The following is a 17,420-nucleotide window of genomic DNA, read 5'->3' as shown; positions in this document are numbered from 1 at the left end:
AATGTTTTCAACTTCAAGAATTGATAGCGACAGCAGATTCTATTAGAACCGTCTGTACTCGTAATTCTGTTTCTGCTAATATGTGTAAGAAGTTAGTAGTGATTGCAAAAAAAGTTATTGAAGTATTACTAAAGCCATTTTTACCGAAATCATAAATGTCATTTTTCTTAAGACAACTGAATTTTCACGTTCAATTTTCAAAGTAAACTATTGTTTTAGAAAATCTTACGTATACCTACGGTGTCGATTAAAACGGGCCTGAGTATGCTGTGTTAAAAGACTTATTTATTTCTTAAAGTCATGCATAGGTTAGCCATACAAGATTTTTTAAGACAGTTCCTGAAATAACATGATAGAAATTCCTTACTATAAAGGAGTGATAAAAAAAATATTATAATTATCACGACTAAATGATGACGCTTGAAACCCAGTATTCTCTGCACCTACATTACCCAACTATTGATACTCTGGAAGGCTATTTTCATGCACTTAACCGAATCTGAACTTTGGAAATCAGTAGATTTGGACTAAGTTTAGCATTGCTAAACCAGGAAGGAGCAATTATTAAGTTCACAGCATACCTATAAGAGTGAATTTTCTAAAAAAGTAAAGTGTAAGTAACAAGTCCTATAGGGATTTCTGTATTTTTAGTGTACACATTTGTATAAATATTCTTCTTAATATTGATGTTTTAAAATCAGAATCTCGACTTTTAAATGTTAAGCAACTTAGGTATGATCCATGGATTAGTGAGAGAAAACTCTTTTCATTACTCAAAACTCAACTTTAATCATTCTAATAATTGCACAGTGTTTAAAAATTCTAATCTGCAGTACAAAATTACAAAGTTTTCTTCTGTTCAACGGTTTTTAATATTTTTGTGATTGGCTCTATTGTTACGACTTTATCTTTCAACCCTTTTAACGTTTTTATATACTTTGGACAACTTTTCGGGTTAGTTAGTACCTACGCGTTTATTCTAACGAATTGAGTTTACAATTAAAATGGGAAATTACTTTGTATTTTTTGGGATTGACTTTTTGTGCTTTTTTTTCGTTTCGTTCCTTGTTATTTGATATTAAAATCAAAATGGAATTGCCGTCTATCTAAAATCTAAAATAATTTATCATCAAATCAAATTAGTATACCCTGGTTATTTTCGTGAAAAAACAGTCATACTTTGACATCAAAATATTAGTAAGTACAACGGTCAAAACAGTGACGTGTGAACGTAAAGGAACATCGTTTATCGACAGTTTATCTTAGTCGTCAGTCGTAAACTGGCCCGAGTTATACTACTGTATGTGGAGGCAACAGACTGCATAATTACAAGCCTTTTGCTCGCCTTTTTGTAAAGCAAAAGGTAATAAGCTAAGTTTTAACTGTCCGTGAATATATCTGTAGCGAGATATCTGTAGGAGGAAGGTTTTTGATGATTTTGAAACTAGTTTCTTCTGTAGTTTTGGTGGTGTCAAGCAAGAGGAATGGGCGACAGTATTTTAGGAACTATTGTAATCGTGAAGGAACATTTTAGGAAGGGAGTTCAGGGAATAAACTAAAGTGTTTATATTATATATTTGAACAGTCATTTCAAGAAACGACTACTAAACACTTAAGACTTATTTATTTTAATTAATCTAAAACATGTCAATTCAAGCCACAGTCCACCAATAAAATATCAAAGCACTTACGAATATTTCGTTCTTGCATTAGCTTTAATAACAGCCCATAATTGCTGAACGGCTATCTATAACTTACATAACTAGTCGTAGAAATAAACAAGATACAAAATTAACTTAATGTTGGACGCATAATCCAAATGAGGTCTTGTTTTAATAATCAAGGAGCAAGCAAACAGATTGATAGCGAGATTATTATTCAAATTAGGGGAGGCCCGGCCTGTGAGGACCCGGCTTTAAAATACTAATATTGTGTAAATCGACGAGACTGTTTATTGTTGCCAGTATCATATTAAGAACTCAATCTGTTTGTAAATTAGTTTCTTCGGCTGAATTAATTAATTGATTGATCTCTTTTTTTTTGGGTTGGTTTTTCGATTTTTGTTGAATAATTAGGTAATCTATTACTTTCGTTAGTTTTTTTTGGGTTTTAATTAAATATTTAGCATATTATTGATAATAGAAATATTTGAGCAGAAAAAGCAAATTTAAATACTTTTAAAAGTTGCCAACAGATATTTTTTTTTATTTGGCTACTAATTTTATAAAATGTTAACTTTTTCTACTTCACATAAATTGTCCGGAAACACATCCACTTCCATTCACAACCGAAGGATATTAATATTAAAACTTCACACGGACAAATTCCAGCGCACCCGAGAGGTGTTGCAAAAAAACAGAGCGCTCCTAATTTCCCGCGCGATGAATTATCACCAAGTCAGGCAGTTCCCGAATCACCCCAACTTCCCTCAAACGCAATCCCCATAATGGTACCTCGGCCTTATTAAACGCTTGCATCATGCGAGGAAGATAAATGCATCTCGAAATTAATTAATAAAATTGCATCCATAAGTGTTCTCCTCTGATATGGGCCAGTCAAAAAGAATAAACGGAAATTTTGGATCCTTGATTGCAGCGCCTTTATTTTCTTTAAGCATTAATCTTGAGTGGCTAATGAAGTAAAATATTCATCTGTTTTTACTTTTAATTGTGATTTATATTTGTTGTTTGCTTGAGAACAGTTCGCGCTTTCTGGTTTGATTGTTTTAGTTTAAACAAATATGCGATGCAGTTTCTTGGAAATCGTTTTAGCATTCAATTGAAGTATTACTGCGATAACCATAAACATATAGGATTAAGAAGTAGTAGCTTTCAATAAATTAATTATTTTCTTTAGCATATGCAAACGAGATGCAACCCGCAACTCGTATCAAAATTGATATCCATATCAAGCGAATGGATATCACGAACCAACAAACAAGTTCACACAACCTAGATCTTATAAACAATCTCGATCTACATTTTTACGATACGTTACAGAAAAAGGGACTAGTTTATAACTGTGGCAATGAGATATCCGCGTAATGTAACATTAATCGAGTGGTTAATTAAACAAAGAGCGAGTATTTCGCGGTTGCACGCGATGCCGTATCGCCACTTAGCATATTGATTAGAATCGGCGATCGCGGGAGGACGCGGGCGCGCGGCGTAGGCGCAGCGCTACCGGACCCCGGCTACTGGTCGCCTTACGTAGCGACAACACGCTAATCTTGTACCGATTACTTATTACTTTCAAAGTGTTTGACGATCGCTGTTGAAAGCTGTATCGGATGTCTTTAAGTTGTGTTTGGACTCGCGTGACGAAAGTTAAACCTATCCTTTACACTGTATTTTGTTTGGCAATATTTATGTGCTATTGCTAAGTTTAAGACCAATGATTTTACATAGAACATTCATTAATATATTCTTTTGTTTTGTTGCAAATGTTTTCGTGCCTGTAATCAATTGCTTTTGTCCATCAGTCTGATAAAATGGAACCTTCAGTACAGTTAATGAGCGAATTACCTATGTACCTCTGTTCTTACCGTGTCGATTCGTATGAAAGTCATTGGTATATTTCCAACCGACTGTCTTAACTGCAAAGTAAAGGTCCCTCTTACAACTCATGCTTAAAAAATTAAACAATATGTGTAAACAAACTCATGAAAATCGCTCTTCATATCGTAATATCGCGCGAAACAGTAGCTGTTTTACGCCTCAAACAATTTATGTAGGCTACACAGTTTTATGCGCAAGCACACATCTAGAACACCTATCTCTTTCGCACTTACTAACTTAGCTTTAGAGTGAAAGAGATGGAAGAAAACCTGATTGTCGTTAAATGAGATTACATTCTACTTTTGGCATAATTAGATTAAATTGCAAGTGATAATTTTATTTGGAAATATTTGCATGTGATTTAGGAAACAAAACCAAAGTGGTTTACAGCCATTTATCTTATTCCGATACATTAATGAACTCCCGCTAAGGTAGTTAGAAAGTGTCTCTTTGTATTAATAGGTAATTCTAGAGTTAAAGTACGCTGTATTTTGGTTAAACTATAACTATCATTAACTATAATGTAATCTAAGGAAACAATTAAAAACAATTTTTAAATTAGATGGACCTAGAATTAACTCGTCCATGTGGCTAGAATTTTATTATACCGATGGGCGGACAAACATTTTATGGTACTCATAGACGCTTGAGCGGTAGTTTCTTTATTATTTAAGCAAAGAGTAATATTTTTTCTGCCTTTTTGCTCAACATAGTGTACTCCAATCAGTAACTATCTCCTGTCGTCATAAAACACTCGTAACTTTTCTAATCATTACATTTTAATAACTCTTATAAATAAAATATCAGCCTGCAATAATTACCTAACAAGTAATGGAGTAAACTTAACATACCGTGCAGGTTATTAAACCACATTTGTACTACCTTTATTATTTTATGTAACTACCGACATTTATGTACATTTGCATAACAAGGAAGTAATTGGCACGATAAATAAAATCATTATATATAATAATCATTATTGATACGTTTTAAGGTCTAGTAACACTTGGTCGAGAAATCGGAACACGCTCCAAGGTATAAAAGACGACAAGACACAGGCATTTTTCGTAGAAGACCGATATCCTCAAATATAAAGAAATACGCTGAAGAAATATGGATTAATTTTAGTCAGTCAGAAAGCTTGATATTTTAAGCTCCGCCCACAGCGGAAAGAGTCATTTGAGTTTTCATACGTAAAAAAAAGGTGCTTTTCAGATGGCAAAAGTCATTATTTATCAATCCCAAGAGCCGTTTGCTTTAGAGAAGCCACAAGAATATACTTTGATTCCAATCTAATAGGAATTACTTATGTTCTAAACTGTACTTCTTTAAGTACACTATGACATATAAGAAAGATTAACCAGGTGACCAAAGATTTGTCGGCAATAAACTCAAGCGCAGCAAAGTGGACTATCATACAAATGTATTTTGTCCTTAATGCGGCCATAAAACGAGCTGGCTTCATTAAATGTTCTTATGCTATTGAGAAACATTCTGTGGTGCATTTAATCTCATTTAGTGACAGGAAACCTAGTAACAGAACCGCAATTATAGGCAAGGAGCTTGGATGTGAATTTATGGCGCTAAAATATTGAAGTATGGTTGTTGGTCGATAAGTGGTGTTAAACTTATCGATTTTTTTAATGATTGTTGTTTGTTAAAAGGGACTAGATATTGAAGCGGTTTATTTAAAAGTTACTTTATTTTTTCTTTACCAGTGTAGAATCGACTTACGAAAATTAATCACATTTTGTATGTGTAAAATAGTATCAATGGATTTCGCATCGGAGAGAGATACCTTTTGGAAGCACCTACCAGTTAACAAAGATTACATACTGTTCATCAGTAACATTACCATCAAATCTTATAATAAACTACGACTACAAATAAACTACTAAACTACTTCTCAAAAACAAAACCCAAGCTCCCGGTCTACTCCCCGGTCCGCGCAACAATCTTACTTTAATTGCATGTAACATAAATTATGGCGACTTATTACAATCCGCTCCCGATACACGCTGCCCCGAGGTAGTATTATGTACCTACGTGTTTACCAGCCGATATTTAAGTATTCCACGCATAATATTTAAGACAATAACGGCCCTTTTTATGGAGAAACTAACGCTTGATGTGATGTTTAAGTCATCTTAATCGTTCAAAAGAAAAGTTTTGAAGTAATTTCGACTTGTATTGGAACTCAACATGAGCGTCTTTTGGTTACTGCGACTAAGAATGTTCCGGCTACCTGTAGGTTTAAAATTGGTATAAAGCTACTTATATATAGGTTTAAAGCTTCAGGAGGAGAATTGCGTAAATGATTTCTAAAAGTAATATATTTATTTCTATGTTTGTGCCAAATAACTGAAGGAATTACCTGCTATTCGGACCTATAAAAACTGCCGAATATTAGCCCCTATCAATGTCAAAGTCACAAAAACTGTCTGCTTGCTTGCTCCAGTACAAAAGTATATAAAAATCCTCGGAAGACTTCAGTAGTTTATTCCATCGCTACGGATTATCACCGAAGAAAACACCAGGTAAACATCTACCTTTATAGTGAACTAAATCATTTCAGTAGTCTCTAATTATGATGTCATAACACGCAATATATAAAAGTACGTATGATCAGTATATAATTTAGATAACCGCCGTGTGAGTTTCTTTGTAAGTTAATGAGTTATAGCTTCCGTTATAGATAGTAACAATATCATTGTAGATACCTTTGATAATAATATTTTATTGCTCAAATTATTTATTTGGTATTTGTAATTAAATTACAAATTATAGGTGCATTAATTTTGTGAAGTTTTATTTTATTCAGTTTCTTCGAACCCATAATTATATAGGTAACATCTTCTTATATCATTCTATAGCACCTTATGCCAAAATGCGGTATTATTTATTGCTAAGATGAAATGCTATGACCGTCGCCGACGCATCTATAATATAATAGGATTTCAGTATTTCTTTGCCAACAAGAGTGGCAGTGAAATCTCAGTCGAGATCAATTATAAGGCGCCTTAAACTGTAGAAAATAAAGTAGGTAAATCAAAATTTTAGTCGTTTCAACATATAACTAGTTTTGAAAAAAAAAAACTCAGATCCCTTCTTAACTCGAGGTTACAAAGAGTTAAAAGCATTTTCTCTATTAACGCGGTAAGCCAATTAAGTAATAATATAAGGGTGAATTTCAACAGGTCCAATAAAATTTTCATTTCCGTGGATTTTTTATTCTTCAACTTTAGAACAAGAAAAAGTAGTGTTTATTTAAGTTTTAGATAAGATATGTATTCTTACTTAATATCTAGTAGATAGCTTAAAAATCTAACGAGATACACAAGATTAAAATTTTCATTCCACAGCAATGAAACATGCATACACGGCAATTAAACGTGCGTCCATGGCAATGAAAGAACTTTTCACGTCGTTTTTTTTCAGACAATTTTTTCTTTCCTTTCTCTCCTCTCCCGATAGTTTCGGTTTAGGCATATTGGCTTTCTAGAAAGAATCAATCCATTATTATGTTTATAATTTGACTGTAGTATCTTTTTGTAGTTGACTGTATATAGTACAAATTGTTTTTTTATCCTAATCATGCCGTGGCGATGAAAACATAAGTCACGGTAATGAAACATGTGGCCACGGCAATGAAACGAAATTGTTTTACAAGGCATGGCGATGAAAATTTCTTCATTGCCGTGTATTTTTTTTCATTGCCATAGCAAATTTTGACCACGGAAACCACGGAAATGAGAGCGCGGCGATGAATATCAAGGCTAAAACATCAAAAAAACAAAAATCTGTTAATAATTCACAGTAATTAACACATCACAAATAAACATAAGATAAATGGCATTGTACCGAATGATCAATTAAGAGGACAAACTTATTCAAACAGAAGTTAGACATATCCACGGCGATGAGAGAAAAAATGTCCAGTAATAAAAAAATTGAATACTTTCATTTATGGCGCAAAAACGCAGGCACGTGCACACGTCATTCCACGTCGAACACTTGACGTCCACTAATATGCAACATTTAGCGCATAGCGGGAGGGACGCAAACCCTTAGGAAAAGCAATATTCTCAAATATGTTTAGGACATGGCGATGAATGATAGTTCTGAGACAAACTATTTTTTATTTACCATTTGTTGTATTGTTTAAATATTTGAATAAATGTATTCCGTAACAATACTTTAACTATTCACGAATCAAATAAAAGTAGGTTTTAATATAAATAACTAATACATTTTCATCAATAAGGTCTAGTACACATCAAGGTGACTTGTGGACAAACACGGCAATGAAAGATTTTGAGGTTTAATTTTTTTTTTTGGAGAACCAATTAATCCTATTAACAAAATATTTAGTGCTACACATAGATTACTATTTCACCTTCTTAGAAAAAAATATATGAATATTATAACAATGATTTCTAGTACCGATTTCATCGATGCCACGCAATTTTTGGTCCCGGGAAATTCACCCATAATCCGGATATAAATGAGATCAGATACCAGATCCGGCAGATAATAATCAAGTATGGAGAATCTAAATCCGGTTCGTATTACGATTCCCGGATGTGGTAGAACGTCATAATCTTTGTAGCATTTATATTTATATACTGATTATTATTATTTAGTAGGAACGTTAAATCTCGACTGTGTAGAAGTTAAACGGATGATACGACACGTAGATAAAACTTGCTTTAGGGAGAGATTGGAACTCAGTGACACTAATAAGGTAACTTTTTATCAGGGCCTATCCAGTTATTCTTCTTAGGACGAGCATGACACCGTGACAAAGCTACAGGTTGTTAACAATATGAATAGGCCAAACAATCAATTTGACGTATTTCTATATGCAAGCAATAAATTCAATAGCCTTTTAATAATCTTGCCACCTTTGTTATCCATTGTTCATAATGACAGTTACGTTTTCATATATTCTAATGATGTTTATATGGGACTTTCTCTAACATTAGAAGTTATTAAAGTTTTGACACCGCAGTTTCTCTTAGCCCTCAGATGCCTTCGTGCATAAATAGAGGATGAAAGCTTTGGCAATTTATTTAAACGAGCGGCCCGCCCGACTTCATATGACTTTAAAACGTACACTTAAACATTACTCATGAATCACTCTATCTATTGGTTAAAAGTGCGTAAAAATCTATTCAGTAGTTTTGCTATTATCGATATACTTCTATGGCAGACCACAAACAAATTGAAAGAGGCTCCATGTGTTGGTATTCAATTCATTAGCAGTGTACCGTCTTAATTTTGCATAAGAGTAGAGTATGTTATGCATATTTTAATCAATAATCGTTTTTAATTTCTACGTTAACGAGACAACATAAAGATGCATCAACATTCATGAAAATATTAATATCGATTGAAAATTACTGTCAACGCGCATTCTTAAATTGGATATTATCGATAAACAATTGAGCGATCATTATAAAGAACATGAATGTCAAGCGATATGTAATCATGGGTAATCGTAACTCGATTAACGACTGACTAAAACGGTAACAGAATACGGCTCCCGCGCAGATTATTCATAGTCTGATTATCATAGAATTAACTGATAATAAATCATAGGTGTTCCAATTATGCGGTGGTTTTAGATCGCATAAAATTACTTAGGAACGCGGAAAAAATATTTCGATTAAGTATTCGAATACTCGCATCTAGGCTAGTTGTGTTTAGTGATGTGATCATGTCGATAATCGTAACATCGATGATTAGTTTTTGTCCTTTTGTTCTTATGCAAAATTAGTTCAGTCATTATTTAAACTAACAATGTACTTAGTGATAAATTGCCGTATCAAATACAGACGGTATGACGCAAGATACGGAAACTAAGACAGCTCTAATTCTCTACTGGGTTGTAATTATGTATCTATCTGACTTTTACTTAACATTGCCGCGAGTACAATAATAATTCACTTGCTATTGTATAGAGAAAGCCAAAGATAGCATAATTATGAAAGGGAATAATTTATTTGTGCACTATAGCTTTCGACTTCGACATGGGTTGGAAATATTGGTATTAAATAACGAATTTCTTGGTCCCGTCTGATTTCTTTCCCATCGGGCTATGAGAGTTAGGAAATAGATAGCACACCTGTCGAGCGCTTGTGCACACGTCTCCTGGGCAGCTGATTGATCTCCTTGGCTTCAAAAACAGCACTTGTGGCCGAAATTCGTCCTGAACGTCATTCCCAACCTTCTATGTAAAAATATGCAAAAATACGTACCGTCTACCTACGTGAAGATTTCCACCAAACAAAATTGACAGTGTGAACAGGGAAACTTCGTTTTATGAAAATGTGGTGGTTTTAAATAAAGCATTTTATTAGTTTTCTGACGGAACATATAAAGTTATTGAATAAAACAATGCTATATCATTTTCACACAGTTCAACTCGTGTTTTGTGTAAAAACTTGTCCCGTTTTTCTATTGTGTCTCTCAAATAATTGCTTCATTAAATAGTAGCAAGAAATTATTAAGTGATTTAAGATGTAATTAATGTCTTATTATTGTAGAGCATTTCTTTTCCATGTTTAGCTTCTACACGACGAGATAAAAACGACAAAAATGTGTGAGTGAAGTTTTCTTACTGCAATAGCTAACTAGCTTGAGTATTAAAAATAATTGTAATTAGGCATCGTTTTTTCTGAGGTATTATATTAATTTAAAGGGTCACCAACTACATGTGTCACTTGGCAAAACCCGCTTACAAAATCACTTACAGCCAGAATTATTCATACATTCTCCGTATTTTGTGCTTTGTCAAACGCAAACACATTACACCTACTGAATTCTCACCAATTCTCTTCAAAGTTCCGCTTTAAAATAATCGTCTCCCATTTAAAATTCGACTTCATTATCCTCATAATCAAAAGATAAGCACCCGAACTTGATTTAATTGAAAAAAGAAATCCAAGATAGTTTGTCGGCGAGCTTCGGGGGTGCTCGGGAGCGGTCGGGAGGCAACACGATCCCAGCAATGATCTAATTACGTTGATTAATGATACACATTTATATCCCTCGTAAACGTACACTTACCCATCCGGCCCTTTAAGAATGTTTCATACAGGGTATTCGCGGACTGAGGTTTTTAAGTGTTGCCTTAATTATGTAAAAGTTCATCAGGACTTATGTCCTCTTTTTTTGGCACACATGGATTTACATTGCTTTACATTCATTCAATATTACCCCTAAAGTTAGTTTTTGGGTGGGCCAAACTGGGAGTATTATAACACTACTATAAAAGTAGTGAGCTTTTTTTTTTTTTTTTTAGCGACGTAAAATCATCAAATGACCCCTCCCGCTGTGGGTTAGCAGCGGTGAGGGAGTGTCAGACTTTTACTGACTAAAATCGTCGTGTTCCGTCATAGGCCTTTTATGTACCAGGGCCGCGGTATCTCTTTCGAACAACCCGCAGCCCCGGAAAAGTAGTGAGCTCAAATGTAGTTGCTTATTTTCGTCTAACCGCAAAACAAACACTTCTTAAATGCGCTAGTGGATATTCTATCTATGCCTGGAACCAAGTAATGGCTATCATTTCTAGGTGCATCCTTTGACTAAGCAGTAAGCAGGCCTAGATACGGTGTTGTGACTAGGGAATGCAATCCCGACTCGAGATTGCAAATTCGGGATCCCGCGGGATTAGAAATATCAATCCCGCGGGATCCCGGAATTTTCGGGATCCCGTCTAATTTACAAAAAAATTGAATTCAGATGACTGAAAAAGCTGTATGTCTGATAACTGCTTGTTTGTGATAGTGAGGTTAATTAAAATAACATATTACTCGAAAGAAAATAAAAACCTTTATTCTTTAATCTTACCAACTAAATAATAATCAGGTTGTAAGGAAATTAACGTAGGTAAATTAGGTAATCAAAACAATAAGCTTATTTCAAGGGAATTAGTAAAAAGAGTGATTTTGAAAATGACTCCTTAAAAAACAAAGTGTATTAATAGTTTCATCTGCTAAACGGCATCTAATGTCCGTTGCAATGTACCCCGCTGCTGAGAATGCCCTCTCCGACTCAACGCTGGTTGGCAACAGCGTGGCGAAGCAATTATATGCAAACTGCAAAAATCGCCCCCTTGTTCCTCCACACTCAAGCAAATCCATTTCTTTTTTAATGGTAGATTCTAATTTTTCTAAGCTCGTGGACGTATATACAGGTGCAAAAGGACTTGGTTGTGTGTGTGTTGCGTCACTGACCACTGCCGCCCAATCCCGTCAATCTCGAACGGGATCTCGTCATATGATGCCTCGGGATTGATCCCGAAAAATTACACGAGATCTCGCGAGATCGGGATCCCGCGGGATCGGGATTGCATTCCCTAGTTGTGACGATGAGATGTTCTCCAAAAGGCTGACAATTTACAAAGAGACTGTAGAAATCGCTCTGAAGCTTTGCCTTCAGTTAGAAAAAGGGTGTTTAGGCTGCTACTTTAGTAATCAATAAAAACTTATTGTCATTTAAGATTTTCAGAGGTTTTAATCGAAGTATCCACTACATACGTTGACAATGTTTGAGCTCAAAATAATAAAGAAATTGTATTTTATTCTCAAAATAATCAACTAAAAAGAACCCCTGTAAAACCACCTTACGAGTTTATCGATATATACCTTTTCAAGCACTACTGCCACATCTCATTCTAAACTTTTCTTAATCTGTGTATGTCCACATAAATCAAGTTAAATATCTCAATAGAAAAGTGTCGTATCTACTAATCTTACACGTCCTAATAATTTGAATAGCCCACACTTTAGGGCACTTTCGTATCATTAATAGCTTCATGCTACTTTGTTCTATGATAACTATCTATACCGATTTCTTTGTACTCTCTAATTACACAAAGTAAGTGTGCATTTTAATTATATGGAAGGGTGCAGAAAACTGGCGTTGCTTGAGGCGTGGAAGTGCCACTAGGATGTATTTGAAGTTAGGACTGGTTTTGAAATTATGTCCTTACGCACTTTGTTTTAGAATCACTTTTTGAAACAGTACGACTGGTTTCTATTTTTTCGTAGGACATTGCAAAAGTTCATTTCTTCAGGTGTTCATAGTTCAGTTTTTTTTAAATGTCATTCTTTCCCACTTTGGTCCTTTTTCTACATTTGGACACTGAAGCGGCTTAGTGTGGATTAAAAAGAACGTATTTTATTTTTATTAAATAGATTTGCTTTAAGATCGTGACATCTAAACTAACATCACCATCTTAATAATATACAAAATAATCTTCAAACAATTTTTCCTCTACAATTAAAATATCCCCTATAATTTAGTTCAAGTCGCCAGTCTACAGGGTGTCACTATAAACTTCTAGTGATTAGTACTCCCGCTTAATAATCGTCTTGGCAATATTTATTGCTTTGCCGCGCTAATTATCAAGGAATTTTGATACTGAATTATTAGTCTGTTGCCTGGTAAGCCGTTAATTATATTTAATTTTAATACTGTTATAATTGATCTGTGAATGATAGTTTGTGAACGAACTGGAACTTGCTAAATGATTTTATGGAACTTAAAAGATTATTTTTACTCGTATTTATAAACAGGATTAAGATTTACTTTACTTTTTCTTATTTAATGTTATAAGAGTCCAACATAGTTCAGAAGTGTATTGTATTGTACATGTATAATGAGGATATATAAATAAAAATAGATAAGAAACTAGATATATAAAAATATGATACTGAAAATAACGAACGAAGTTTGAAAGATTAGTGTCTTACGTTTATCAAAAGACAAATTAAGATTGTCTAAAATATGCACTAGTAAAAAATTACGTATGAGAATGACTCAAGCTAAAAGTATTAAAGCAAAAGTAATAAACGCAGGAAGTAGGATTGATGCAATACTTGGTTTCTTACCAATAGGCATTAGAACTGAGACATACATAGAGCCTCTTTTCATAATTTATTTGAAATTATTTTTACCTAGTTAAACGGTTTTTTTTATTTGAGCATAAGTAAAAAAAAATAAATTCATAAAGGCGTACGATTGAGACATACTTAAGAAGAAAATATGCGTGTGAAAGGGACAGACAGATCTGTGACGCGTAAACTTGACCCGCAGAAGAAGGGAAATAAGTATAAGTGATCGTCGCTACAGAGTCAAGCGTTTCGTACCCTCAAGCCCCGGTTTTCCTTTGTTTTTATTTTACACAGAAATTTAATTTCCTGCACTCACGTGTCACGAGCCTCAAAAACTATTGCGCATCGCTCAACCGGTAATACAAAGCAATCTAAATTGGAAAATAGGCAATGCGCAGTGTGTGCTTACCAAAAACGACCATTCTGAATGCGACGCGATTAAAAAAAGAAGTCTGATGCCGATCGCGCCGCGGGAGGGGTGTGGGAACCCCGTTTTCCCCCCTTTTTTCCTATTTTTTCCTTTTTTTTCGGGGAGTGGGTGACGCGGGTGCATGCGCCCGGCACCCACCTTTGTTTCGCATAAACAAATTAATTTCGGACGCTGTTTTTGATGGTTAATATGTTCGAAAATTGGGATTTTTTCGTGTGAGACCAATCGGGCGAAAAGAAAACTTCGGGTAGGGCGCTGTTAAGCTACATACGATCATAAGAGGATATGTTGCTTGTTATTTGTTTAATTAATGCCATAAGTCCTTTTGAGAAACTGGAGCTGAAATATTAAATGATTGCGAGGAATACAAAGAGTTCATGATTGTAAAGAATATACGGCTCATCTTTTACTGCAGGTAAGTGATGGCTCTTGAAATGTAGTAAAAGTTATGCTGTATAAGAAACCAATAGAAAATAATTACCATGATGAAAATGTGTACCAGTTGAAAATGTTTTCTATTGACTAAAAATCAACTCAAAAAAAAAAGAACGAAAGTTTGATAAAGAAAAGTTGCTTTCAAGCTAACAACTTAACCACGAAGTAGCAAAAACTTCGCGGGCTAAACAAACTATAGACACCTACGTTAGATGTAAGACCTTGTTTGCGCGACCTATTTAGCCGGACAACAATTGACGCAGATGGAATCAGGTGATAATCAGCCACTTCAGACACACGTTGCGCGTACGGTGGGGCGCCTACCCCGCACCCACTCATTAAGGGGGGGTGGTGGCGAGGACAATGCATGTTTGTACTGCTTTTTGCCCATTTTTTTCATTATTTCATTTCATTTCGCCCACCGCCCACACGTCCGCGCTCGCGATTGTGCGCCTCCGCTTTTTTATAATTCGTTACCTTTTTTATCGGTCGCTCCATTTTCAGAGGATGGGTGGAGAGCGGGAAGCACACACGAGCTTCAAAACGCCGCGTTCAAAACGCTAACATTATAAAAAATAAACGAAATAGCCAAGGTAAAATAATTATTTGTAATACCGAAGTATTTTTTAATGAAGAAGATGCTTAAATTTTATGTTATTCTAACGATCTTATTACAGGTGTTTTACAATTTTCACCATAACGAGGAATTCGAGGTTTTTTTTTTTGATAGTTAAAACTCCAAATAAAATTAAACATTTCACACAATATCTGGTTCTAAAACGATTTCACAGTCGTTTTATTGAAATAATAATCGAATTAAATACTCAAACACAATTACTAATCAGTAATCGGCTGTCAGATATTTTTGTTAACGAACGTTTATGATTCACGGTTTCAATTAAGTAAATCGGAGATTAGTTTTTATTTTGCTTCAATTTTTTAATAACACAAAAATTTATATTCACACGACCTTTTTGCCTATAAAATAGAGTTGCAAATTCAGTGGCAAAAAAATCTAAAATTACAGCGTTTGTCCGTCGATTTGAACGGCCCGTCTACAACGTAGGCTTCATATATCAGATAGCCACTCGATCTAAGTTGTGCATTACTCATATTGTTAATAGGTTCTTTGTTGGGCGCGATAGGTGAAGTGCATTGTTTCTGGCCAGTCTCCGCGTGCGATGGGAGATGTCCTATAGCAGAATAAATTGATGATTGCAACACTTTTATTTTTGTTTAATAGACTTTGTAATTTATCTCTTTTGTGAATGTAATAGAATTGCGGGATGTTGGGAGTTGTTTTGACAGATGCCGTTTGTAGGTATCAAATGTTAGGTAACTGTTTGAAATGGAATAAGATGGAGTCTCTTTAAAATTAGTTTTACTATATTGGTATGCGATGTGATATAGTTGCTATATTAGTTGCGTTTTATACGTGTGTATCTTTGAATATACTTTACAAATACACGACTAAAAATTAAAACCAACAATTTAAAAGCAACGCTATCTCTTTTATCCGCTACATTCAATAAAAATGAAAATTGTAAATAAATACACGATTAGAACCGACCATTAAGCAGTGTTTCCATTAATTTTAATGTGGACCGCCGACATTACGGGACAGAACGCCATAGAGCCGCCTAAACACATTAAACATACATACGAAAAAAAATGGAAGCACGCGATATCAAATAAACGATTTCCAAATGTTACTTGATAATTTAATTAAACTTACCAACACACCGTTATAGCAAATTTAATTAAAAACCCGATGATACGATACGCGATATCCTGAACAGTTACTTCAGCAAACATGATCAAAAAACAATTACAAAAACATAAAAAAAATTACACATTCGAGACACTCCACGCGTTCCGCTGTTCGAATTTATAAGTGTATTGAAAAAAAAAAGTATCGAAACTGGTTGTAATGTACGTGATTTCGCATTTTAATTCGTCTGTAATGTTGGGACATCTCCCTTTAAAAATGTTTATTGCGGATTTTTTTTCTCGTCGCATTATTAAGTGGTTGGCGCACGTACGCTTGCATATGTACGCGCGCTTTGCATCAGATCTCATAGGCCCAAGTAACAACATAAACTTAATACTATTGTGCTATTATTTGATCGATGCGTGGCTGTCGTAAACTGTTTTGAATATTCATTATTCGTTAATTGGATTTCTGTTATTAAGCTCGTAAAAGTTGTGTGAATTATCTTGTGTGAGGTGGAATCTTACTAATGCCTATTATGAATGCGAAAGTAACCCCGTCTGTCTGTTTTATTTACTTGCAAGTGTCTACCTACTGTAACTAAAATTGCAGTCTAAGCCATTTCTCTTTGAATACCCAGGTACCAAATGACTCTTTCTTTGCAAAATATTACCTATCTATGCAGTAACCAATATCCAAAATCCTGTTTGATTGTCTTTTCATAATATAGATTCGATAGAAACTCGTGTAAGAGTCGTCATAGTGCCCTAAGATAATCTCAGAACTTCCATCCTTAAGGTTTAAAAAACTTGAAACTTCATCTTTTGTATCCAATTAGGTCATTTATGTGCATACAAAACTCTATGTCTGAGACTGCTCCAAGTTGCAAAAAAACAAAGATGGAGAATGCAAAAATATTTTCTTTGTAATCAAAACGACAGTAATAAGGTTGTCACCATAGAAATGTAAGTTTACGCGAATGTCAATGTTATTTGTAAAAAAGCGTGTGGTAGGTCATAAGTCAAATTAGGTGATAGACCATAGATTTGTTTGTGTACTGGACTTCATTGTTCTCCTTATTACTTTTCTTGCGTTTTTTATGTATTTTAATAATGAAAATAGACTTTTCGAAGTTTCTGCAGACTAATCCTGCACAAGTTTTTTTTTTTTCATAAAACTTAATTTAATTACTATTTGGAATATCATTTGCTTTCTTTTCTTTAAACAGGCCATTACCTAAGTTTTCATGCACTTCACTCTTTCGACATTCTCTTGCCCTTTTCCCAATTTTCTTATTTGGTGACCCCAATGCGCGCAATGTCAAAATCTTCTACCATAGTACTTTTTCTTTTGCTTTACTGTTCATACTATTAATCTAGTCTTAA

General features: G+C 34.4%; 1 protein-coding gene across 10 annotated transcripts in view; it reads right to left on the bottom strand.

Annotated features, from left to right (window-relative positions):
* Window positions 1-17,420, bottom strand: part of LOC124637633 (POU domain, class 6, transcription factor 2) — a 133,608-nt gene that overhangs the window by 78,663 nt on the left and 37,525 nt on the right. The window lies entirely within an intron of this gene.

This window comes from Helicoverpa zea, chromosome 16 (assembly GCF_022581195.2).
Source record: "Helicoverpa zea isolate HzStark_Cry1AcR chromosome 16, ilHelZeax1.1, whole genome shotgun sequence".
Lineage (NCBI taxonomy): Eukaryota > Metazoa > Arthropoda > Insecta > Lepidoptera > Noctuidae > Helicoverpa > Helicoverpa zea.
The sequence above is the reverse complement of the archived record's forward strand: the minus strand, read 5'-3'. Positions and strand labels throughout refer to the sequence as shown.